General features: G+C 37.5%; 1 protein-coding gene and 1 pseudogene across 1 annotated transcript in view; one reads left to right on the top strand and one right to left on the bottom strand.

Moving 5' to 3' along the window:
* The window catches only part of KCND2 (potassium voltage-gated channel, Shal-related subfamily, member 2), a 704,821-nt gene that overhangs the window by 627,982 nt on the left and 50,789 nt on the right, over positions 1 to 26,050 (bottom strand). The gene's annotated exons all lie outside the window — the stretch shown is intronic.
* Positions 12,141 to 12,789, top strand: LOC102856677 (annotated as a pseudogene).

Genomic DNA, 26,050 nt, shown 5'->3' with positions numbered 1-26,050 from the left:
AACATAATATATTACATATTATATATAAATACATATAATTAATAATAATAAATGTATGGCAATACTGTGTAACCAAAATAGTGCTGGACAAGGAATAGGGCTTGAATTTTTCTCTACTTCTCTTACTGACTGGATATGATAACTTACAGGAGACAACATTCTCTAGTCTCAGTTTCTCCCACCTACAAGTAAAATCTAGAGGGAGGGTTTTGTAATCACTTAACCAAGCCTACTGCCACTGAGTTGATTCACAGAACAATACATTATACAATATGCTACCAAGTTTCTCTACATATAAATGTTTAAATAACAAAGAAACTTGTATTTGACAAAAGAACCGTGTAAGCGTATTGGTTAATTGTTGCCCTCCTATTGAAAAATTAACAGTTCAGTCCCAGCAGCTGCCCTGAAACCACCATCTGTTCCAAAGGATAATGACTTTAAACCGTTAATATTTTAAAGACTCAGAAACCTGATGAGATTTATTTATCTTGTCCTATATATTAGTGTAGTAAGAAGTTGAAATTAACTGGAAGTATCATGAATAAGACTGCTTCATGTTTTCATTACATTCAATTATGCATTAAAAAGTTATGTGATGTAATACTAAGATTTATTTGATGTTTGGTTAAGTGTTCTTTATTTTAAAAAAACTAATTTTTTTATTGGGATTATAATAAAAGTTTACAGAAAAGTTGGATTTTCATTCATTCATTGTTGTATATGTTTCTCCCTCCCTTTCCTTTCTCCTCCCCAAATTTACTTTTTTTAAAAAATATTCACTCATTACTGTACTATTTCCTCCCTCCCCCTCCCCGTTTCCTCCCCCAGAGGGGCACTGCAACCATCTCTTTTCTGGACTCCTGTCATACATACAGTGCCTTTTATATTCTTTTTAAACAGTTCTTTCCCTCATCTGTTTAAATGCAGTTTTCATTATCTATCAACTCTTTTCCTAGTTTCCCCCCAACCCTCCATGTCAGTCCTGCTTTATAACAGTGGTGTTATACAGTATTTGTCCTTTTGTTACTGGGATAATTCACTCACATAATGTCTTCCAGGCTCACCCATGTTGTATAATGTTTTATGAGTTCATTGTTTTTCTGTAGTATTCCATTTTAAAATCTAATTTTCCTCCTCATTTTAAGTATATCTTCTTTTCATGGCCTTCCTGTATTTTCTAAGCTCCTCTTACCTGTACTTAGACCAGTAAGCAGTAGTCAGAACACAGCAAGGAAACACTGCATGGCTCAGGATCAGGAAAGTTGTTTGTTTGCATCCTATTTCCATACTTTTTCAATCATCTATATGAAGAACAGATCATTCGGGAGGCTGGACTTTATGAGGAGGAATGTGTTATCAGGACTGGGGGGAGACCCAGCAGCAACCTGCGTTATACAGATGACACAACCTTGCTTGCTAAAACTGAGGACATGAGGCGTATGCTGCAGACGGTCAAGGAGCAGTCTTCCATATGGATTGAAGCTCAATATCAGAAAAAAAAAAAATCTTTACCATGCAGCTTTGTAACAGATGAGAAGAGATTGAGACTGTTAACTACTTCAACACTCTTGGAACCACCAGTTGGGAAATCAAAAGACAAATTGCCTTAGGAAAGTGTGTTATCAGGGACCTCTCTAGGGTACTGAAGAGTAGTGATAATGATATCAGTCTGGAGACTAAGGTGCACCTGATCCAGGCCATGGTCTTTGCAATCACTTGCTATGCATTAGAAAGCTGGACAATTACCACACATGAAAGAAGAATCAATGTCTTTGAGTTGTGGTGCTAGAGAATAGTCTTGAACATACTATGGACCACCAGGAGAGCAAACATGTCAGTTCTAGAGTGAAACCAAGCTGTTCCCTAGAGGCTAGGATTTTGAAGGTCCATCTCAGATACTTTCAGCACATGGCCAGAAGGAACCAGTCACTGGAGAAAAACATCATGCTTAGAAGGCTGGAGGGACAGCGTATGAAAGGAAGACCTGGAGAAGTGGCATTGGGTCTGTTGGAGACAATGAGATTGCCTCAGGATAGGATGGGTTTCAGAACTATTGAATAAATGGTCACTATGAGGAACAGGTGACTGGGTGGCACATAACAACACTTACTTACATAAAACAAAAACTTCTGGAACTGTTGGCTTGAAAAGCACTCACTCCTTTATGAATTTGTTTCTATAAAATCTGGATACCTTGTGAAGAAATTCTACTCCATCTAATAGGGTCCCTATGAGTCAGAACCAATTTGACATAAAAAATCCGTTTGTGTGTGCAGGGATTGTTTATTTATCATCAAGAACACTTTCTTCTACCAGTTCTAGCTCCAACCACTGTTTCCAGGTCTTTGTCACATTGAAGACGCTCCAGAATTTTTTTTTTTACAGAAATGTAAACTAAACAAATCTTAAGCCTTCACACTAGAGGTTAAATTATTCCACTGCCCTACTTATTTTATGTTTTACTATTCAAATTTGTTTCTTCACATATTAATCTCTTATTTTATATTCACATATTTCTTCAAAAGATAGTCTTTAAATGTATTAAGTTCTCACCAAAGAAATATGTATGTAAACAACTAAAATGAGATTTTCTAACTATGAAGATTTTTCACTCATTTAATAATCAATAAGAATGACTGTTTAGATGTTGGGGCAGTTTACGATCTGAGTCTGTAACATGTAGTAATTTATTGCCCAAGCTTTATGTTATTAGAACATTCTAGATAAAAAGTATTTCCCCACTGCCGCAGTCTACCTATATTCTCTTAATGACATCCGGGTCCTGAGCTCTTTGTGTAGTCTAAAGAAAGTATTGCGATCACACCATGTACTGAATGATGATGGAAACCTCTGGTAGCAAGAAAATGTTGTCCTTAAAATAAAAAAGTATTAAGTTATTTATTCATACTCAACATGTCATTTGTAGTTCTGAAAATGTATAGCTCACACATACAAAAATATTTTGCCAGCAAAAAATGAAAACAGAAAACTCCAAAACTAGTAATACTTGAAAAACTTCATTTGTTGAGTTGCACATATTACTTTTTGTATAGCTCATACACACACTATTAATGCTGCTATGTCATTATTCCTGGCAGGTTTCATTCTGTTGTACAAAGGGTCAATATGGAGCCAGAGTCCATGCGATGGTACCTGAGAAAAACATGTTCTAATTTTTAAAACACTTCACTCCAATGACATTTCACATCGACCTTCACTTATTTGACACAATCTTCTCCATGTTATTAGTAATTGCCTCTTAACAACATTGATAACAACAGAAGCAAAAGAAAGGATGAAAATGGGAAGGAGATGGAGGAAGGTAGGCAGGGAGGGAGGGGTTTGGGGAGGAATACAAGACTGGCAAGGTGACAGAGTGTAAGGATTATGTAATGGGAAAGGAAAAGTTCTAGAAGCTTTCCAACTCCTTTCACCAGTTATTCCTCAACTCAATACTCAGCAATCATTGTCCATCAAAATGAGTAGTTATTTCGCAGTTTAAATTCAGTATACTTCTGATTTTTTTAAATAACTGATGTGTCTTGATTAGATCCTATTCTATGCCTTCCTATAAAAAATTGATAAATATCTGATAGAAATAAGAAATTTATTGAAAATATGGAATGCTCCATGAAAAAAAAAAACCCAATAGTAATCAAGATGCATGTTTTTAAAAATATTGGAAGCAGGAGTGGCATCCATTTCCTAAATAACATGCCACCAGAAACTCTATATATTTTGATAAATGTCTATAGTTGTAGATTGGCTTCAAGCCTTTTGTGCATAGGGTTGCTATGAGTCGTGCTCAACTCAAAGGCAATCAACAACAACATATAGTTACACTCATACAGTTAAAGAATGGAAATTCTAATGGCCTAGCGGTAAGAAATTCTACTGCAATCTTGAAGGCGTGCAGTTCAAAGTCACCAGCTACACTGCAGGAAAAGGATGGGCAATCTCCTTTGTGAGATTAACTGCATCTGAAAACCTGATGGAGGGTTAGCTCTGGGTTGGTTCTGACTTGGAGGTACTCAACAACAACAACAGTTGCTCAATGTATTTTAGGCTCAGTGTCTGTGCTTGTAAATGTAGCCTTCCTTTCTCTAAAAAGAATCATGTTTTCAAAGTTTAAACTGTCTCAATCTCTCCCAATAAAAAGCCATGTGGTTCGAATCCACCAGTTGCTTTATGGGAGGAAGTTGGAGAATTTCCTCCCACGTGATACATTGCCTGCGAAAATTCACCGGAGGGTCAGCTGTGAGTCAGTTCCAGTTCAATGGCATATAACAACAACAAGTGTCTAAACAAATTTGGTAAACCTTAAATTTCTTATGCTCACTGCTCCTGAGCTGACTTCACTACAGAGCGAGCCTCCAGGACAGAGGAGAACTGTCCAAGACGATTTCCAAAGTCCGACTCTCTACACAAGCAGGTTGCCACACCTTTCTCTCGTCAATCAGCAGGACAGATCTCAACTTCTCACTTATCAGTTAGCAGTCAAATACTTAACCGCTGTGCCACCCAGCCTCCTTAATATTTTTACTAAGATAAAATCAACTGAAATCTAGGGAGTTTATAACTCTATACTACTCTTTTCTGTGTACGAACTTTTCAATGTTACACAACCCATTTTCTTTGCTGTTCTAATTCTATTATCCTCCCAGATTTTTGTGGTTATTTTTGTAGCAATTTCCTACAAATGTTTCCTCAATAGTATGAATGTCCTCTCTTTAGAGCTTCTCTAATATGTTTGAAGCATATTTTATGTACCTGGTTCAAAAGCACTGAATACATGACAGACTGCCAGAAGCAATCTGCCTTGGGAAAATTATGGTGTGTTGTCAGTGGTCTATGTACAGAACCCACTCACAGCTGACCCTCTAGTGGGTTCTGAGAGCAGGTAGTCTCTGGAAGGTGATTGCCCATAATTCTCCCATGGAGCAGCTGGTGGATTCAAATGATGTACCTTTGGGTTGACAGCACAGCTCCTTAACACTAAGACACCAGAGCTCCGAGAGGTCATCCTCATGGATTTTGGATATGTCTTTGGTGAAGGGCTTCATACTTGGGTCCACAATAAAGAAGTGGATCAACAAAATGAACTCACACAGTAAGTGCAACAAGGAACTCCAACATAGCAATGACTGTGTGGACAGAGGAGGACTATGCACTGTTGTATCTGTTGTACATACATAAAGCTTCTGGGTTGGAATCTACTGTACAACACGTGATGAAAGCAGCATCTGTTCAATGTTGTGATGTGGAAATGTAATACATGTTCATGACATGAAATAGAGACTCGAAAGGATAGACAGTCTTCCAAAGTTTAGTTCCATTTTTTCAAAGACTTAACTATGGAAGAACAAACATATTGGCCCAAAATAGAGCATTACAAAGTAAATGGGGAGGAAAGCATTAAAAAAGGAAAGTTAAAAAAATAAAAGGAAGAAAAGTGTTGATTGGATTCACAATCTCTGCAGTATAGAAAACCAGCACATAGACACAGAAAAAATACAAACAAAGGGACAGTCCTCATGTGAAGATGACCCAGGAATACGGCGACATTACGCCAATAGAAGCTGGGAGAAATAAGGTTCTTCTCCCAGACCTAAGAAAGAATAATATTCCTCTAAGAATTAGTGCCCTTAATTCAGATCCTCAGTCTCCTAAGCTATGAAATAGCAAATTTAAATTCTTTAGAAGTACAGGTGTGTGATGTTTCTGTTACCATCGTTGCTGTTGTTGTTAGGTGCTGTTGAGTTGAGCATGACTCATAGTGACCCCATGAACAAAAAATCTGTACCCTATACTATCCAGTGCCATCCTCACACTTCCTGACACACTAGAACCCTTTGTAGCTGTCACTGTATTAATCCACCCGGTTGAGGTTCTTCCTCTCCTTCACTGACCCTCCACCCTCCCAAGCATCGTGTCCTTCTCCAAAGATGAGCACCTCCTAGAAACTTGTCCAAAGTATGTCAGGCGAAGCCTCATCATTCTTGCCTCCAAAGAGCACTTTGGCTGCACCATCTCCAAAACATATCTGTTCATTCTCTTGGCTGTCTATGGGATGTTCAGTGCTCTTCTCCAATGCCACAGCTCAAAGTCATAGATTATTCTTCTGTCATCCTTAGTCCTTGTCCAGGTCTTGGATGCATAGCTAGTAATTGGTAACACAGGTCACTGAAGAACTTTCTTAGGAGATTTCATTTCCGTTTCAAACCAAGGAGTCAAACTATCAACTTCCAAATCTTTCCAAAGCCAAATGAGCAGTAAGAATTGTCTTCAGAAGAAACAACTATCTTGTGTAAACTTGAAATTTGCGATTAATGTTATAATGAGATTCCGATTTTTGCAAAGCGTTAATTAATGTAGCATATTTGGTCATTATAAATGGCCTTACCAAAACCAAACAATAAAAACAAAGTCAAACCAGTTACCACCAAATCAATTCGGACTCCTCGCAAACATACTCTGTCATCTGCCAGAGGAGAACTGCATCATAGGGCTCTCAAGGTCTCTGGTATTTACTGACTCCGACAGCCACATCTTTCTCCTGTGGAGCTGCTGGTGGTTCAAACAGCTGCTCTTCCGGTTTGCAGCTCTGGTTACTTAACCTCTGTGTTGAAGGGTTCCTACGAATGTCCTTAATCATCAGAGAAGTCTACTGGTCTTCCACATGAAATTTGAAACAAAACAAAAAATCTTGGAGATTATTTTTGAAGAAGATGAGGACCATTATCTTGTCATGATGTGATAAACTTTTGTATTTAATCATTCCTTGACTTCCCTTCCAACAATGCTGCTTTGAATTTTGACAGTTTACACTTTACTATCTTTAGTTAACCCCACGCCTACTTTGGGCTCTAAGGTTCACTCATTCTAATTTTGTTTTCCCTCGTACATTCTAATTCTGGTACAGATTCCAATTTTAATGGTGTGAACTTGATTAAGTCACTTGCATTTTCTAGGTCTCAACAATAAAGTTATAAAATGGAACTAAGTGGTTTTTTTCCTAAAGTTCTTCCAAACTCTAACATCACATACCTCTCTTACAAGCCCCCATTTCAATCCTCGCATCTTAAAGTACATACAAGGTGGTGATACACAGGAGGTGCTTAATGAATGCTTGTTTAATTAATATGCCATAGCTTTTGCTACATTTCCCCATCTAAGCTGACTACAGGAAGATTGCCTATCCTAAAGTTTTTCACAAAACTAATGGTTGGAACATCTCAGGGCTCTCTCCATCTGATTGATTTGAAATCATTGGCTTTATATTCTCCCCATAAAACTGCGGGTTTTTACAGCTTTATAGACAGTAATGAGTACACTTAATTACACATGCACAGTAGCAATAATCTCTAAAGACAATTTAATTTCTGAAGCCATGTACTGTAATCCCAGTCAAATCATACTTTCACACAAATCAAAGTGGGAGGAAGTTTAAGGGCAAAAAACAATGTGTTTCACTTTGCAGGTCTCTACATTTATCTTTAAATCTTGGGTTACTTGCAGCTCTTCGTTATATTAGAATGAACTATTTTGAATAAGAATTTTTAATTAGAGTGAAATGTTCTGGTAAAAGATACATGGTTCACATTATGCATGGCTGACTGAAGGAGAAAAAAAGCACAATACATTTTTTTAAGTGTGTAATTAAAGTTTTCAGTATTAACTTTCTTTTTGTAAGATAGAAAACTCACTGCCCTTGAGTTTCCAACTCTATCAACCCTCTGTGGGCTTCTACAGCTATACGTTGAATTTGCCAGAAACATGCAAATTACTGGTGGCCTAGTGGTAAGGAGCTGTGATGCCATTCCAAAGGGATGTGGTTCAAATCGATCAGCTGCTCCGTGGGAGAAAGATGGGCAATCTCCTCTTAACATGCCTCTGAAACCCACTGGCACTTCAGCTGAGGGTCAGTTCCAACTTGATGGTACTTACCGTCACCACCAAAGCTCCCTATGTAAGATAGAACTAACAAGCATATGCACCTTGGTTAGGGAGTGTTAGTGGCATAATATACAGCAAGTTGTACCACTAGTCAAAAAGCCAGCCAGTAGTTATGCAGGTGAAGATGGCCATTCCCCTCTCTTAGTGCTTCACAGCCTTGGAGAAATAGAGGAGGGTCGCTATGAGTTGGAATCAATTCAAAGGTACTGAGTGTGAATATTTTTTTAATTTTTATTTTTATTATTTTTTTCTGTATGTACCATCAAATTCAGTAACTGGGATAATCGGGATGGGAGTGTCGGAGACAGTGCGATTGGCACAGGACAGAGCAGAGTTTAGGGCTGTTGTACATAGGGTCACTATGAGTCGCAAGTGACTCGACGGCACATAACAACAACAACAACAACAACAACAACCATCAAATCAGATCTGACTGGAGGAAATTGTCCTTCCTTCTCCAGCAGAGCATCTGGTGGATTCAAACTGTTCACCTCTGGGATTGCAGTGCAGTTTCTTGCATCTAGGCCACCAGAGCTCGCTGAGTGTGAATATTTTTATATTTGAGTTGAAAGATCTTGAAGGTTGAGTGAATTTGAGTTTACAATTACCAAGTTACAGTTGATTTCATTGTTAGGATCCTGATTCTTTGATCATACCTGTTCCTTTATCTTACAAATAACAGTGAAAACACATTCCAAACGATTTCTCACAAAAGTGAGTGCTACATATGCTATTTCTACTCAATAAATCACCACATATATAAATTATTTAAGCAAAAGGTGTGCAGCTAAGGTGTCATAACTTGAATTTTTAATCCTGAATATCAAACAGTAATTCAGCACAATTAAAAACATAAAACCTATACAATGTCTTTGCTTAATGAAAAGCTTTCACAATAGACATGTCTAATAAAACCCGTTTAAAGGTTTAATTCTTTGTCACAGTAACTAAACTTAATAACAGGTATGTCATAATGACTTGGAAATACTGTGATATAAATGGAAGCCTAAAATGTTCTTAGGTAGATTTGGCTAAGATTTAATCGAAACATGGGAAAGAAAATCTTTACACTAAATACATATAGAAACAGGAATTTCATACAGGCAAGATGAAGGTAGAAAGCTTCTGAATTTTAGAACAAATAAATTCTTTCAAAATGGATTTTAAATTTTAAATGTAAATGAAAAAGTGGCCTTTCAGGTTTCGGTACAGTGTTAGCCCAGTTAGGACTGAGAGTGATCCTATGTAGAGTAAAATGAATCTCTGTCCAATCCCACACCATCTTCACACTGATTTCTAGGTTAGAGTTCATTGTTGAAGACACTGTGTAAATAGAAACACTAGATCAAGGGTCATTCTATTTTCTTCCTACTGTCTACTTTAGGAAGTAAGACGTCCTTTTCCAGGGATGGTCTCTCCTCAAAACATCTTCAAAACAAGTAAGACAGTGCTCGCTTTGGCAGCACATGTGCTAAAACTGGAACAAAACAGAGAAGATTAGCATGGCCCCTTTACAAGGATGACATACCAACTCAGGAAATGTTCCATATTTTTATGGGAAGGATCCGGTGGGGACCTGAAAAGACAGAGCAATGATGGGCATGGTCCAATGGTGATTTGTTTTATAAAATGTAATGCATGGCAGTGATTGTATGAAGCACAATGTGAATGAAGAACAGTGTGAAACACAATGTATATGAACTTTGTAAACCAACATAAATTTTTAAAAATTGTTTAAAGATTTAAGGGGGGAAAAAACGAAAAGAAAAAAAACCACAAGTAAGACACTGTCTTTTCATCTTTGCTTCTAAGGAGCATTCTGGTGGTACTTCCCCCCCGCCCCGAGATTGGTTAATTATTATGAAATTTCATTATATACTTTATATTCTTTATCAAAGCCACAACTCAAAAGCATCAATCTTTTTTTTTTTTTTTCAGTCTTCTTACCTCATTGCCGCATATGAAGTGACAGAGAACACTGCACTGGGAGTGCTTCTATCAAGACCTGAGCACGCAAAGTGAGTGCTTTGTTTTTCAGAACTTTAAAGAGGTCTTTCTTGCTAGATTTTCCCCCTGCAGTATGTCATTTGATCTCTTAACTGCTGCTTCCATGGGCTTTGATAAGATTCGGGTAAAATTAAATCCCTGATAACTTCAATTATCTTTCTTCATTTATCAGGATGTTGCTTTTCAGTGCAGTTGTCAGGATTTCCATTTTCCTTATATTAAGTTGTAAAGTATATTAAAGGGAGTTCTGATGTCCTCCTCCACAGAACACAGGTTCATTGCTAACAGAAAGTGAAGCTTCTCTGGTGGTTTGAATTCAACAGCAGCTTTGTGAGGGAAGATGGACAACCTTTCCTGTGTGATTTGTAGCCTCTGGAGTGTCAGCTATGAGTTGAATCCAACTCAAAGACAATGAGTTCGTAATTCTTAGTTTGAATGTATATATATGTTGAAGAGATAGATCTACATAGATCTATCTATCTATCTGTAGCTATATATCTTTTATCTTTATCAGTAAGTGTTTCTAGTCATCTTCACTTTCAGCCAAGTTTGTGTCTTCTGCATACAGAAGGTATTAAAGTCTCTCCTTCTAATCTCATATTCTTTACTTAGTGTCTGCATTGAATATGTCAGGTGAAAGGACCTAACCCTGAAACCTACATTTCCTACCCGTAAATCACACAGTATTTCTCTGTTCAAATGACTATCTCTTGGTCTTTCATAAGTTCTCTATAAACATCATGAAATGTTCTGGAATTCCCATTTTACAAATGCTATCTGTAATTTCCTATTAGCCCCACTGTTAAATGTCTATCCAAAGTAACTTAAAAACCCAAAACACAGTGAGATTTGTTCTCGCATTTTCTGCTTTCAGTAAAGATCCATCTGATAGCACTAATACTGTTCCCCATTCCACACACTTTCCTGAAGCCAGCTTACATTTCTGGCAGTTCCTTGATGTTGTACTGCTAAAGCTGTTCTTTCATTAACATCAGAAATGTTACTTGCCTGGCATTGATCATGAGCTTTTTGTCTTTTTCTTGATCACTTTTATTTGCAAGAGGCAGAAGCAAGGAATTCTGGAGGCTCTTGGGAGGTTAGATGAGTAGCTGCTTTCTAAATATGTCGCCATAGACATATGAGTGCTTTGAGAATTTTGCCCATTTGCTACAGCATCTCAGTTGGGTTTATGTCAGTTCCTGGAGTCTTGTTTACCATCATACCATCACTGCAGGCTAGATTGTGTCCTTTAAAATACCATTATCTATTCTTGATTTCATGCTGCCTTCTGCAAAGGTTTAATATTGACCAAGTCACTTGAGCACAGTGGCTTAGCTTTACTGGTTCCATCTTCTTCTGATGCTTCCCTGTCATTCCCAATATTGCTCATAGAATTCTTCACTATTACAATCCGAGGTTTGAATTGTTATGTTTTTTCAGCTTGAAGAATGCCAAGCATATTATTTCCTTTTTTTTTTTACTCCAGGTCTTTGCCATTATATTTTACTTTGAGGTAGTTATGGAAAAACATTAGGAGAAATTGGAAAGACCTTGCTAAAATCATTGAGCTTACAGAAGCAGTGATAAGAATGTAAATCTGAAAATTGCCTCTGCATCACCTAGCTACCTAAATAACTTAGAAGTGGAATCATTTTTCTTCTCTCAGAGCAAAATTGGAAAGTTAATAGGTGCAAAGAAAATTGGTAAAGAAACCAGAAGCATCTTTATTTCATTCTCTTGTAAGAGACATCAAGACAGATGCAATATAATGAAGTTTCAAAATCTTAAAGTATATGCTGCATTTTAAAGGTTTTTTCCTAAGAATCTATTATGACTTTATCAACTGTGAATGTGTTTAAACTTTTGAAGTAAACAAATACTTTCAACTTTTCCCTCTTGTGACTTCACAAACCAATTCTAAGATATTCAACCCCTTATTTTTTTAAAGTTTTTTTTTCTGTGTGTGTCAATGTATGGATAGCTAGAATATTGATGCATCTACAAAATCTCTGCTGTGGCAATTCTGTTTCCATTATCTTTAACTTTCTTTGTGTAGCAATGAGAAATTTTCTTATTTTAAATTGCCCTGCAGTTGATAGAAAAATCAGATGTATCAACTATTATAATTGTCACGGCAAAAAAGAAAAGAAATGACACTGAGACATCACAAGGGTATGTGCTATTACTGGGCTTCTGCAGCTTTAAGAAAGCTAACAAATTGCTTGCAGAAGGAAAAGCAGGAGTGTAGTATGAATAATGGGAAGCAAAAGAAAACGGAGAAGTATGCAACCACGAAGTGAAAGCTTAGCTTCAGAGATCAGAGAAAAGGATCATTTAAAACCTGAAAAGAAAGAAAATACCCCAGTGCACTTAAGGAAAGGGAAGTCCCTCCACACCATTTCTGCTTGTTCTCCCAATATAACATACAACTGGGGGCTGCCTTATCACATTCTGGTTGAGACCAACATTATCAACTTCTCCATTAAAGTAAAACTGGACCTGGTGCAATCCATGATGGACTGTCTGGATACCAAGTGAATTCCTTGAATAACTAACTGTGAACTGGCTGGAATTGAGACATTGCAGCCAAAGTACTGAGTATTTCTAAGGATTGCCAAGGATCTAAGATTTGGGCAATTACTATACATACACAACGGAATCTATGCACATGACTGCTTGGTGCAGAGAGTAACTCAGCACAAGTGCTACATTGTGGCCACAGGCGGCCAAAACTTGAAATGAAGAATCCAGAAGGTCCCTGGAGTTCCTATCACATACATTTCTAAACATAGGTACAGTCTTGAGTGGATACCAGATGATTAAGGAGACCCTCTGTTTTGATTCTTACAAGGCAAAGTTTATTGCCTTCCTTCAACCACTTTACTTGGTTTCTAGCTAATTAAGCATGCATGCTTCATTAAAAAATAAGAAAGAAAAAAGAAAGTTAAAACACACATTAAATAACGTTCTCAAAACTAGATGGAAAGCAACCAAGTGGAACTAACAAAAACCCAGTTCATTAAAAATTGAGAGAAGTTATCTAATCAAGAGAAAATCCATCTCACATGAAGATGAACAATCTGTGATGGCTCAGGTTGGAGCAAGAATTCTGGACAGTGGTGGGAAAATGTGGCTTGATTTCATCATGGTGATCATAGGAGATGAGTTTACCAGATTCCATACCATGTACTTTCCCCCATATCTTAGAAAACACATGCTCAGAATGTACTTCTTACCCTATTGGATGAGTTCTAAAACTGCCTTCTGATTAGTACTTTGCCGGAGGTCTTACTGATAAAATATGTTTGCACACTGATTTCCTTTCTTAACTCACTCTGCTAGTAGTTTAATGGATTTTCTATTGGTTTGATTCATTTCATAAATTTTTGCCATAATGGTCACAATCTTATTTTTCTCCAGTTCTTGTTGAAATAATATAATCCACAATAGATAGAGAAAACCTTCGATAATTTGTGGATTTATGTTAAAATATCAGGATTTGCCAATCTGTTATCCCACTAGTACTCGGCAGTAACATATAGAGCTGACAACATTGATAACGTTTCATTCCGAGAAAGAGTCCACATTGCAATACACATATGTACCTTCCATTCATAGAACTCATTTTCTTCAAAGAAAAACAATGAAAAGCTCCCCTCCATCACAAGCCCTAACAGTTGGCAAAGGAGGTAGTACTGTCCACGTAACAGCTTAATTCCTGGAGTTCTGACACATTTTCTGAAATCTCATCCAAATCACCCCTTTTACCATCTAAAGTCAAAACCAGTTTGAAAGTGTAGTCATTCTGAAAAGTGCAACGACACAACATCAATTAAAAGGTAATCAATTCTTTAATTTTGGATGATACTCATGTCCATAAATTGCTATGAATTTGAGAGCTGTACAATGAATAAGGATGACAGAGAAGAGCTGATGCCTTATAACACTGATGTTGGACAAGAGCACTGGGTTTTATAAAGAACACACAGACAGGTCATGCAAAAAGTGCAGCCAGAGGAGACAAAGATGGTGAAGCTTCATCTCTCCTGCTTTGGGCATGTTGCTAGAAAAGGCTACTCCCTGGGAGAAGGCATCATGCTTAGAAAGGTGGAGGGTCAACAACAGAGAGCGAGACCCTCAACAAGTCGATCTGACACAGTGATTGTAGCAGTAGGCTCACTGTGTCAGCGATGAGGGAGACGGCACAGGGTAGGGCAGAATTCAAGTCTGTTGTTCATAGGGTGGGTAAGAGTTGTACTGAACTTGACGGCATCTGACAAGAGCAACAAAAATCATTTAGGTTGTGATCACTTAAGTGGTGAATAACGTCCAGAGATACAATGTGAATATCCTCAGGGAATTCTCATTGATGAAATCCTTTGACTACTACCTCATATTAATAAAAACTATAAACTTAATCTATATTTTTAATTCTATCAAATTGTGGAGTTTCAAGTACTTCTGTAATTTATAATAATAAAAGCCCAAGAATTATTGATTTAAAAGAAAATTGAGGTCTTATTTTCTTTCTTTGAACCATGATTGAAATATCATTTTGAAGTAGTAAGTCCTTCTCTTTTCTCATTGCTGACAAGTCAGAACTGATTCACAGCTGATCCTCCTTTAGATTTCCAAAGTTGTAAATCACATAGAAGACTGCTCCTCTTTCTCCCTTGAAGTCACTGGTAGATTGAAAATTTCAGAGAGCCTTTGCCTTTGAATTAGCAGTGCAAATCTCTATAGATGTCACCATCACATCACACTAATCATTAATCAGATTATTTAGTCTTGAAAACTCATCTAGAAGATTTTAGCTTAATATTGTGAGAAATGTAATAATATATTTGAACTTGATAGTGAATTGAATGGCATATATTGGTGCTAAGTAAGTATTTGTCACTTGATAGCCTAAAAATACAGTTTATTGGATCATCGTGTCTAGAAATAATTTTGTCGAGTTACATAAAATTTATATAAAATTGCATATATTAAGTATACAAAATCAAGTGGCTCAATTTTTAAAAAAAACCCACCCCAGAAATAACTCACCAGTTGCCCCACAATTTATTGCACACCTTTGTTTTTTATTTAAAGATTTGTCAGTGCTAAGATACATACTAATATTGGAATTTTGTAGTACTCTTACTTTTAAATTGAGCAAAGTCTTAAACCTTAAAAATGGGAAGTATTTTTAAAAATTCATTTACAAAAAGCCATGAGGAACTCTATGTTTCATTGCGTTTATTTCCCTGTACACACGGCAATAGATTGTCTTTGAAATTTACAACACTCTGATCGAGGAGACAGATTGTAGATACACTTGACTTTCTTGGGGCTTCAGAGACACTCTCAGAAGAGTGGCACCTGCACTTGTCAAATATTTCATAGGCAGGATGCACTGCTAATCCAAAGGCCATGCCTCTCTGGTAGTTCGAATCTGCCAGTGGCTCCCTGGGAGGAAGATGGGGTATGTCCCCTCGTGGGATTTACAGCTTTGGAAACCCACGATAGAGTCAGCTATGAATCGGTTCCAACTTGACATCAATGAGTGAGTGACTGAGGTATTTATTATGGATGAGCAATCTCATCCTGTAAAATTTACTGCCCCTAAAAACCTGTGGAAGGGTCAGTTATAAGTCAGTTCCAACTTGACAGCACGAAACAACAATCAAGTAATTGATATTTAAAATTACATTGATAGATTTTTTTCTTCCTTTAAAAAGCTCTTTAAGTGGCCTAAGCTTTGATCAATCGATAGCGATTGGCATCAATATATTGTCCAATAACTGCAGTTCCAAACCCTTCAGAGTTCGTATGTGTGGATTTATGTGGATGTGAAACTTAAAAATGTTTAAGTAGATATAATGCATCCATTAGTTTTGAATTTTTAGTGAGAATAGAAAATAACTACAATGCAATTACATAAAGCTAATGAAGACATAGTATAATATGATAAACTTGTTAAAATAATATTTTTCATATTTAGTATAGATTCCCCCACTTGAATTGTTTATAGACAATTTTACGTCATATATCCAAATATTGGCAATTGGTTACAATAAAACTCTTTTGCATTATCATGTATATAGACTCTTTTTCATTATAATGGATATACACAATGAACTTCTAATTATTCAGTTATACTTTCCAGACCTCCTTTTTATCCTAGCTCTAACACATATTACCATTCTATGTCATCAGTTAGATTTTTGTAAATTTAATTCTTTATGAGATTTATAATTTTTGTCGTAGGGAGTGAGAAGTGTTTAGAATAAAATATAAGAAATGTCTGTGAATTACCAATACTAATTTTATTACTAGTTAGTCTATTATTATCCATATATTTGGCTAATATCCATATTCATTATCAATATCCATTTGGCTAATGACTGCTCCATGGGAGAAGCATTGACAATCTCCTCCCCATGCCATCTGTTGCCTCTGGAAACCCACCGGTAAGTCAGCCATGGTTATGTCTGACTCAGAGGTGTTCAACAGCCACAACAATGACTTTTAGGAGAGCTTCGGTGGTATAGTCCGCAGGGAATTTCACCACAGTACTAAAGTCATGCCCCTCCGATATTTCAAAATCGTCAATGTTTGGAAGGAGAAAGACAATCTCCCTAATGTAATTTGTCTCTGAAAAATCACGGGAGGTCAGCTACGGGTTGGTTCCAACTTGACCTCAGAGAATTTGAAGGTTGGTTTTTGTTTGGTTTTTATATACACATATAAGTTTTATTTTATGCCAGTTTACTTACAAAATAAATAGACATTGTTGTGTTTTGTTTTGTCTTTTTTTTTTTTAATAGGTAAGGACTAAGTAATGGCAAGAACCTCTGCTGCAATCCCGAAGGCACACGGTTCAAGGCTACCAGCTGCTCTTCGGGAGGAGGCTGGGCAATCTCCTCCCATGCAATTAACTATTTCTGAAAATCCACCAGAGGGTTAGCTATGTGTCTGTTCCAACTCTACGGTACACAACAACAACAACAAGGACTAACAAAAAAATTTAAAAATTCTCCCTATGGCCTTATACAATTACACTTTTTTTAATAACAACATGTAAATATTGGCATAGTGAAATAAATATCAAACAGCAATATTATTGTATTGTTTTTCAAGAAAACTACCACTTTTTAAAATTAGGTAACGTATTTCAAGGAATCTGAATAGTTCTCTCTTCTCTCTGCACTTTGTTCCTTTTATTTCTCCCCACTAGCATAGTGTCCTTCTTGAAGTGGAAGCTTCTGCTCTGTTGTATTGTATTTACACAGAAAAAAATGAAAGCAACCCTACAGAGTCTTAAAATAGAGGCTTACATTCCCAGGATTATTTATTATTCAACTTCCTAGGCAGGGATGTGTAAACTGTTGGCTTATATCTTAGAGGAGAATATCGCAGGATTCTAAAAATATTGTGTCTTTCCAAAGAAGGACACTGTTTTTTAAATTTACAAAAAAGAACCCCTAGAGACATCTTATGCACCGTGTTCTATAGACTAACAAAGCAAAGGCACTCCACTAGGAGACAAGTCAGTGGCAGACCCAGAAGCAATTTGGAAGCCACCAACAAGGCAGGTTATGACATTCAAAGACCCAGCTGCTACCACTTTAAGAAGTCACATTCCCTTTGCCATCCAGGTCTTGTAATTACTACTGCAAGGTAATAAGGTAAGGATCGAAAATGTGATTTGAGTTACATTAACGCTGACTTAGTCAGAACTGACTCATAGTTCATGCTCTGTTGGGTTTGGGAGGCTGTTTAAGTCAACTGGGAAGAGATTGCCCATCTTTCTCTTGTGGAGCCTCTGATTCCAACTATCAGAAAGGTGCTGCCTCAGAGTCAGCCAGGACTACACCAAAGCTCTCTAACTATGGCTACGCTTTCAAGATTTATAACTGTTAATGTTTGGTAATGTTATTTATTTTTATAGAAAATATTTACCAACAACTATTTGCACTCCCAAGCTTTCTATAGTAATGCCACTAGAATCATCATCTATCTCATGTCATAAGTACACTAAGTTTTGTGTGTGTGTGTGTGTGTGTGGTGTTGTGTACAGTTGAGTCAGAACTGACCCTTAGCTGACCCTCCAGCAGGTTTTCAGAAGCAGTTAATCACATGGGAGGATATTATCTATCCCATCGCGCCAGCAGCTGGAAGATTTGAACTGTGTGACTTTGGGATTGCAGAGCAAATTCTTACCACTAGGACGCCAGAGCTCCCAAGTAGAATATAATAATATATAACAGGCATATTACTTTATTAGGAGAAAATATTTAAAAAAAACCCAAAACACAACAGCCCCTTTTTGCTTACAATCATTTCCCTAGTTAGTAGTACCAGAAGATCAATATCTCTATCTATACATGCTTCATTCTTATTCTTGTTCTGAACCAAATTTTTAAAAAAACAAATCAAATCACAATGGCATTTTAAAATTTTCTTTCTCTGTCTCTCTCACACATGGAAGAATTGTCAAATTAGTGATGGGCATCATGGGTTACTTACTAAAGTTTCAAATGGCTTAACCATCTAGTTATTGTTGTTAGATTGAATAACTCCAAGGCAATTTTCAACATGTAGCAAACTCAGGACAGAGAATAATTGATCCATGAGGTCTTCTAGTCTATAATCATCAGTTCTTTCTCCTGTACAGCCACTGAGTGGGTCAGAACTGCTTTATTCCTGAGGGATTTGGTCATCGTGCTTAACATGGCTTTGCCTCAACAAACTAATGATGGTTGACATCCTCAAAATTTGCAATGTGCCAGTGTAGGAAGCAGATCAGTAAACTTTTCATTTTTCTGTGACAAATCAGCCCTCTCTATGGTGGGCGTTTCATTAAGCTAGTAGGTGGCTCAGAGATAGCAGCCTTAGGGGGTGTGTGTGTGTGTGTGTAACAAACAACACTGACAACTCTTAGGATACTTTAGTTTTAATAAAGCACTAAATGACAACCTTACTGATCTCTATAAAATTGCTGGTTGGGACCCTTCATCAATCAATTTAACTGCTTATATATCCACTTATCTAAGTTGATCTTGTCATTATTATCTCTCTTCTTGCTATTCTTATCTCTCTTCTTGCTATTAAGTCAATCCTGACTAATAAGTGACCCTATTGGACAGCAGAACAGCCTCACAAGGTTGGCAAAGGTGTTCTATTTATGACCACCATTTGTCTATAAGTTTGTTGTACTATGGCAGGATATTACTGCTCATATCAAACAGATATTGGCTGAAAGCCAAAAATACCAGAAAGATGTTTGTCTGTATTTACTGATTATACAGATATTGTTGTTGTTGTTATGTGCCGTCGAGTCGCCTGCGACTCATAGCGACCCTATGTACAACAGCCCTAAACTCCGCTCTGTCCTGTGCCAATCGCACTGTCTCTGATACTCCCATCCCAATTATCCCAGTCACTGAATCAATCCACCTCATAGAGGGCCTTCCTCTCCTGCACCGTCCCTCTACCCTCCCAAGCATGATGTCCCTCTCCAAGGACCGGTCTCTCCTCACTACATGCCTGAAGTAAGTTAGACGGAGCCTCAGAATCCTTGTCTCCAAGGAGCCACCCGGTTTAACCCTCTCCAGGACAAATCTATTTGTTTTCCTAGCAGTCCATGGTATTCTCAGTACTCTTCTCCAGCACCACAGCTCAAAGGCATCAGTTCTCCTTCTATCCTCCTTGGTCATTGTCCAACTCTCTGATGCATAACAGGTGATTGCGAAGACTATGGCCTGTATCAGACGCACCTTAGTCTCCAGAGAGACACCACTGCTCTTCAGCACTTTGGAGAGGTCCCTAACAGCAGACTTTCCCATGGCAATGCGCCTTTTAATTTCCTGGCTGCTGGTGCCAAGACTGTTGACTTTGGAGCCAAGCAGACTAAAGCTGTGTACAATCTCAATCTCTTCACCATCCATCCTGATGCTGCCGATTGGTCCAGTGGTGAGAATCTTTGTCTTCTTGACATTGAGCCTCAATCCATATTGCAGGCTGCAGTCCTTGACACTCTGCAGCAGGTGCTTCAGGTCCTCCTCAGTTTCAGCAAGCAGCGTTGTGTCATCCGCATAACGCAGATTGTTGATAAATTGTCCACCAATCCTGACCCCACATTTCTCCTCATAGAGCCCAGCCTCCTGGATAATCTGTTCTGCATATAGGTTGAAGAGGTATGGATATACACAGATATTAGATTATGAAAATTATAACAAATTATGGATTCACGTGAGTAATGGGCATTCCATATAATTGTTCAAATCCAGAAACCTGTACAAAGACCAGGAAACAATGATTTGAACTGAACAGAATGACACGACAAGACTTAAAATCAGGGAACTTGTGTGTCAGAGTTGGATATCCTTTCACCATATTTACTCATTTTATATCCTAAGAAAATCATAAAAAAATAAATGGACTAGAAGAATGATCCAGCAATAGAAGTGGAGGAAGACTCATAAGCAAACTGTGTTATAGAATACATGCCACATTGCTAGCTTCCAGGGAAGACGATTTGGAACTGTTACTGATATAGATCCAACACTGACTGCAGTCTTAAGTATGGATTTCAGCTCAAAGAAAACACAAAGTCATCACAACCAGAACAATAAGTAACAGTACAACAAATTGAGAAAAGATTGAGGTGGTAAAGGATTCCATCTTCTTTGGATGTAACTCAACTCCAATAGATGTAGTAGTCAAGAAATCAAATGACATATTGCACTGGGAAAAGTTGCTGCAAAACACCTCCTTAAAGTATTAGAAAGCAAAAATGGCACCTTGTAAGCTAAAGTTTGACTGAAGCAAACTATAGTATTTTCATTAACTTCAAGTACATATGAAAACTGGAAAGTAAATCCAAAGAAGAACCAATGCCTTTGAGGTATAGTATTGGACAAAAGTGATGGATCTATATAATGATATCATGTATTTCCAGGAGAACAAACAACTCTGTCCTTGGAGGAGTCCAGACAGAAGAATGATTCTCAGAAGTCTGGACAGTGAGACCTCACCTCATGTACTTGACACATGTTACTAGTAGGAATCAGTCCCTGGAGAAGTGGCTCATGCTTGGCAATGCTGAAGGTCAGAGAAAAACAAAAAGACTACCTTCAAGGAGATGTATCGACAAAGCGATTACAATAGACTCAAGCGTAGCAATGACTGTGAGGATGTAAGAGAACTTGACAGCGTTTTGTTCTGATGGGCACAGGATCCATGTGAACTGGAACCAGGCTGATGCCACCTAATCTTCACGCCAAAAATCTTTACAGAAACCAGCTACCACATCATTCACCTGCAGAGTGGCTACTAAATTCAAACCACCGACATTGAGTTAGCTACTGAGTGCCTTGCTAGTGTGCAAACAAGGCTCCACTTAGTATTTCTATTGTTATGTGCCATCAAATCATAACAGCCTCATGGATGATCCTCCGGCGGGTTTTCAGAGGCATTAAATTTCAGAAGGAGATTCTCACATGGGAAAAGGGAGCTTCTTCTCCCATGCAGTGGTTGGTGGATTTCCAACTGTGTGTCTTTGGGTTTGCAGCATAACTCCTTACCAGTAAGCCATCAGAGTTCCCTTATCATCTCTAATACTATCAATATCTATGAGTTTGAATGTACAATCTGTCATACAGTGCTGAAATATTTTGTCATAGTCACACAGTCAAGAATCAAACAGTACTATAATTAAAAAGGTTATGGATTAATGAAATTCTGGGAAAACCACTAAAATATGGAATTTTTTAAAATACTAGATGTATATCTTTGCCAAAGACATGCATCTCCATGCATTTCAATTTTTAAAGTAAACGAATTCATAACTCAACCAAATATCTCTTCCAGTTACTTTCTTTCTATACAATGACTTCCAGATACTTTCTACACCAGAAATGTAGCAATTTCTTTACAATGATAGTTCAGCGTATTTATTCATGAATAAAAACCAGCATGTTATATCATATTCTAAGACTTTAAGCTGAAAATCCATTCTCAATAGTTATCAGAACAGGGAAGGTGCTCAGCAAACAGTAGTTATTTCTATCACTCTAAGGGAGAACTTTAAAAACTTTTGACTTATCCCCAAGTCTTGCCTTTCTCAAATAAGCCATGTTTCCCAATGTTCAAGTATAGCTTAATTACCTACATAATTCATTAAAAACTTTAGCATCCCTGAGATGGAAAATATGTAAGATATTTATTCTGCTGTACTTCTGTCTGATTTCTTATTTTCTATCACTAAGGCCATATAAATAATTACTTTTAAAAAAACATGCCTGCAAAATATTTCATTTAAAATATGTACTGTTACCATGATACCACATGGCTACTTGAGACTTCCATCCAGAATTCTAGATATGTGAGAGAAAAATTACTCAAAGAGTACTGCTTCTCTAACAAGATATGACATGCTTCTACAGTCTACTTATCTGAGACCTAAATAAGGGAGAGAAGCTTGACCTGCTGTGAAAGTGAGGACATAATCGTTCCAAAATATCTCTTCAGATAATCAAAATACAACCTGAAAGATACTGTTTCCTGTTCTATATTCACACCAAAACTGTATGTTGCTGTTTTTGCTAAATTTCCTGGACCCAATTCTTACTCAGGGATCCATATAGACAACATAATGCAACACTGCCCAGTTTAGTCCCAATCTCACAGTTACTGCCTTCCATCTGGGTTCATCTCCCAGCATTATATCGGAAAATTATCTGCTGCTGTTTATAAGGTTTTTCAATAAGAAGTTTTGTAGAAGTAGATTGCCATGCTCCTTGACCCAGGCTGCATTAGTCTGGAAGCTCTCCTGAAATCTGTCCACCATGAGTGACTTTTACAGTGTTTGAAATATCACTGACATAGTTGCCACATCACAGCAACACACAAGCCAGCACAGTATGACAAACTGACAGGGAGTGGTGGCACAAATACATAATAAAAGCAATTGTTGGTGGTGTGTACTATTGAGTCAGAACTGACTGTGAGCTGACCCTCCATAGGGTTTCCAGAGACAGTTAATTGCACAGGAGATGGACCACACGTCTCCTGCAGAGCAGCTATTGGATTTGAACTGCATACCTTTGGTATTGCACTATTATTCCTTACCACTAGGCCACCAGTGCCTCCAATGAATGCAATACATAATGCTCATATGCAATACATTCCACAGCAATTGAATGAGAATTCCAGAACATGTTAAATCTGACAAAATAATCCATGCTTTTGAATCGTAATGTTGAAGAATGTTAAGTAACTCATGGACCTCCAAGAAAACAAAGAAGCACATTAAAGTGCAACTAGGGTGCTTCTTGGTAGCATGGATGGTGAAACTTTTTCTCAGATACTTTGGCCATGTTGTCAGAAGAGGTCAGTCGGGGGAGGGGGACATCATGCTTAGAAAGGTGAAGGGTCACTGTCAAAGAGGAAGAAGACTTTCAACATAATGAATTGACTCAAGTGACTGTAACAATTGGGTCAAGTATATCAGAGATTAGGAGGAGGAGGATGGCCCAGGATAGGGCAGGGTTCATGCCTGCTGTCCTAACAGTGTCGCTATGAGCCATAGTCGACTTGATGGCAAAAACAACCAAGTTCAATCTGGGCATAGATCAAGAGGAAATCTTTCAAAGGGAATAAGGGAATTCTCAAAGGCTTACTATTTGAGAGACGTGTATCAGTGTTATATCCTTTTACCATACTTATTCAATCTGTTTGCTTAGTAAATAATAAGCTTAGTAAAAAAATATGTGAAGAACACAGCATGAGAGCAGGAGAAAGCATTGACATCTGCAATATTCAGATGGCGTAACTTCCATTGCTAAAAGTTGAGAGGACTTGGAGTATTAACTGACAAACATCAAATACTATAGTTTTCAGTATAGATTGTACATCAACATAAAGAAAACAAAACTCTACAGTCATCCTCACAATCAATATCATAATAAGCTGAGGAAAGATTGAAGTGGCCATGGATTTCGTTGTACTTGCATCCACAATCAATGCCACACAAGTAGCAGTCAAGAACTCTAACAAAATCTCACACTGGGAAAAATGTTGCAGAATAATTCTTCGGAGTGGTTAAAAGCAAAGATTTTACTTTGAACACTAAGGGGCACCTAAATGCAGTATTTTCAGCTATTTCATTTGCATTTGAAAGTTGGAAAATGTATAAATACGATGCAGCTTCGAAGAGTTGACTTGCTGTGCCATTGAGGGTTATCGAATATGCCATGCACTGTCAGAACAAACAAATATGGCTCCGATCAAGTACAGTCAGAATTCCGCTTAGAAGCTGAGCTGATAGTCTTAGTTTCATATACTTTATATTTTTTTTTCATAGATAGAAAGACTCAATATTGTGAAAATTACAATTCTGCCAAGAACAATTTTCATATTCAATGAAATCCCAGTGTGAATACCAAAGTCATTCTTCATCAATACGGGAAAGACAATTTCCATTTTTTTTTAAATTTAGTTTATTTTTCATATATTTTTTTTTGCATTGTGTTTTTGTTTTCTTTTTAAAAAATCAAACAAAAAAAAAACCCAAAAAAATCTCTTCTCCCAAGGTGGAACTGACTTTTGGTGTTTTCATCAGGGTTTCAGAGGTTATTTGCATGAAAGACTACCCATCTTTCTACCTTTGAGTAGCTGTGGCATTCAGACCACTACAGGTGTTAGTCTTGGCATTAGGAGCACAACTCCTATAACTAGAGTTTATTTTTTTAATGGAGATTCAGTCCCCAGAGAAGGCCATAATGCTTGGTAAACCACATTGTTGTTGTTATGAATGTTGAGTGGGAACGGACTCATAGTTAACCCCTCTGTGGGCTTTCAGAAGTTGGTAACACCCAGAAGGACACTGACCATCTTTCTCCTGTACAGCAGCTGGGGATGACCTTTAGTGAGATGACTTGACCCAATGGCTACAACAGTGAGTTTAGCCAAGTAACCACTGAGAGGAGGTCACTGATCTATGCAGTGTTTTGCTCCGCTCTACATGCGACCACTGTGTGGGAGCCAACTGGATGCCCCTAGCAACACTGATAACAACACTGTTATCCAGTTAACCATTCTATTTAAACATAATTATATCACATCATCGAGAGACCTAGTGGAACGGTGACTAAGTCCTCAGCTATTAACCAAAAGGTTGGCAAGAGGAGCTTCCAGCCTTTCTGCAGGAGAAAGATACTGCAGTCTGCTTCTGTACACATTTATAAGCCCCAGAAATCCTATGGGACTATACTACTCCATCCTATAGATCACTAGGAGTTGCAATGAACTTGATCTTGGTTTTTAATTTTTTTTACATATTACAATATTTAAACATAACTATGTTGTTATGTTGTGTACCATAGAGTTGGAACTGACTCATAACTGACCCCCTCTCAGAGGTGTGTTCTCAGAGACAGTTAATCACAAGGGAGGAGATAGGCCACCTTCTCCCAAAGAGCAGCTGGTGGCCTCGAACTGTGTGCCTTTGGGATTTCCACTAGTAATTCTACAGAGTGGCATTATAAGGCATAGAAACAGATGCAGTCTTTCAGATCTGCTATTCTGCAGGCTGTCAGCTAGATTTACAGGCTTTTTGCAAGTAATAGTTGGCAACTGCCAATTAACTTTGTATACACAAAACATTTCTTTCAAATGTAAGCATAATAAAGGGCAAATCAAGTAAAATTGTTCTTCACTGTCCTTAAGTAAGAGTAAATGTGCTTCTTGTAAGCTATGATTACAAGTTCTAGGAATTTATTTATTTGTTGATATTTTAAAATGTGTGATTTTTAAGGCTCTTAGGGTGATAAAGTGACAGTCTCTGATAGACCAGTTAGGTTTTATTTATATACACTTAAACATTTTCAAACCTAGATTTGATACAGCATCTTAGTGTTAGTTATTTCTTCTGACTTTGTATCTACTACTTTTTTTTTTTTGCATTCTTTCCCAGAAATCTTTGGACGCAATGAAGTGTACACATAAAGCACGTGGGTATGCAGTGATAAGAGCAATCTGTGCTATTTCAGGGAGATGTCCCATGTGGTCTAACACAACTCCTGGGGGGAGTCAG

This window comes from Elephantulus edwardii, unplaced genomic scaffold (assembly GCF_000299155.1).
Source record: "Elephantulus edwardii isolate Elephantulus edwardi_28Jun2011 unplaced genomic scaffold, EleEdw1.0 scaffold00022, whole genome shotgun sequence".
Taxonomy (NCBI): domain Eukaryota; kingdom Metazoa; phylum Chordata; class Mammalia; order Macroscelidea; family Macroscelididae; genus Elephantulus; species Elephantulus edwardii.
Note: the sequence above shows the minus strand (reverse complement) of the source record. Positions and strands in the feature narration are given on the sequence as shown.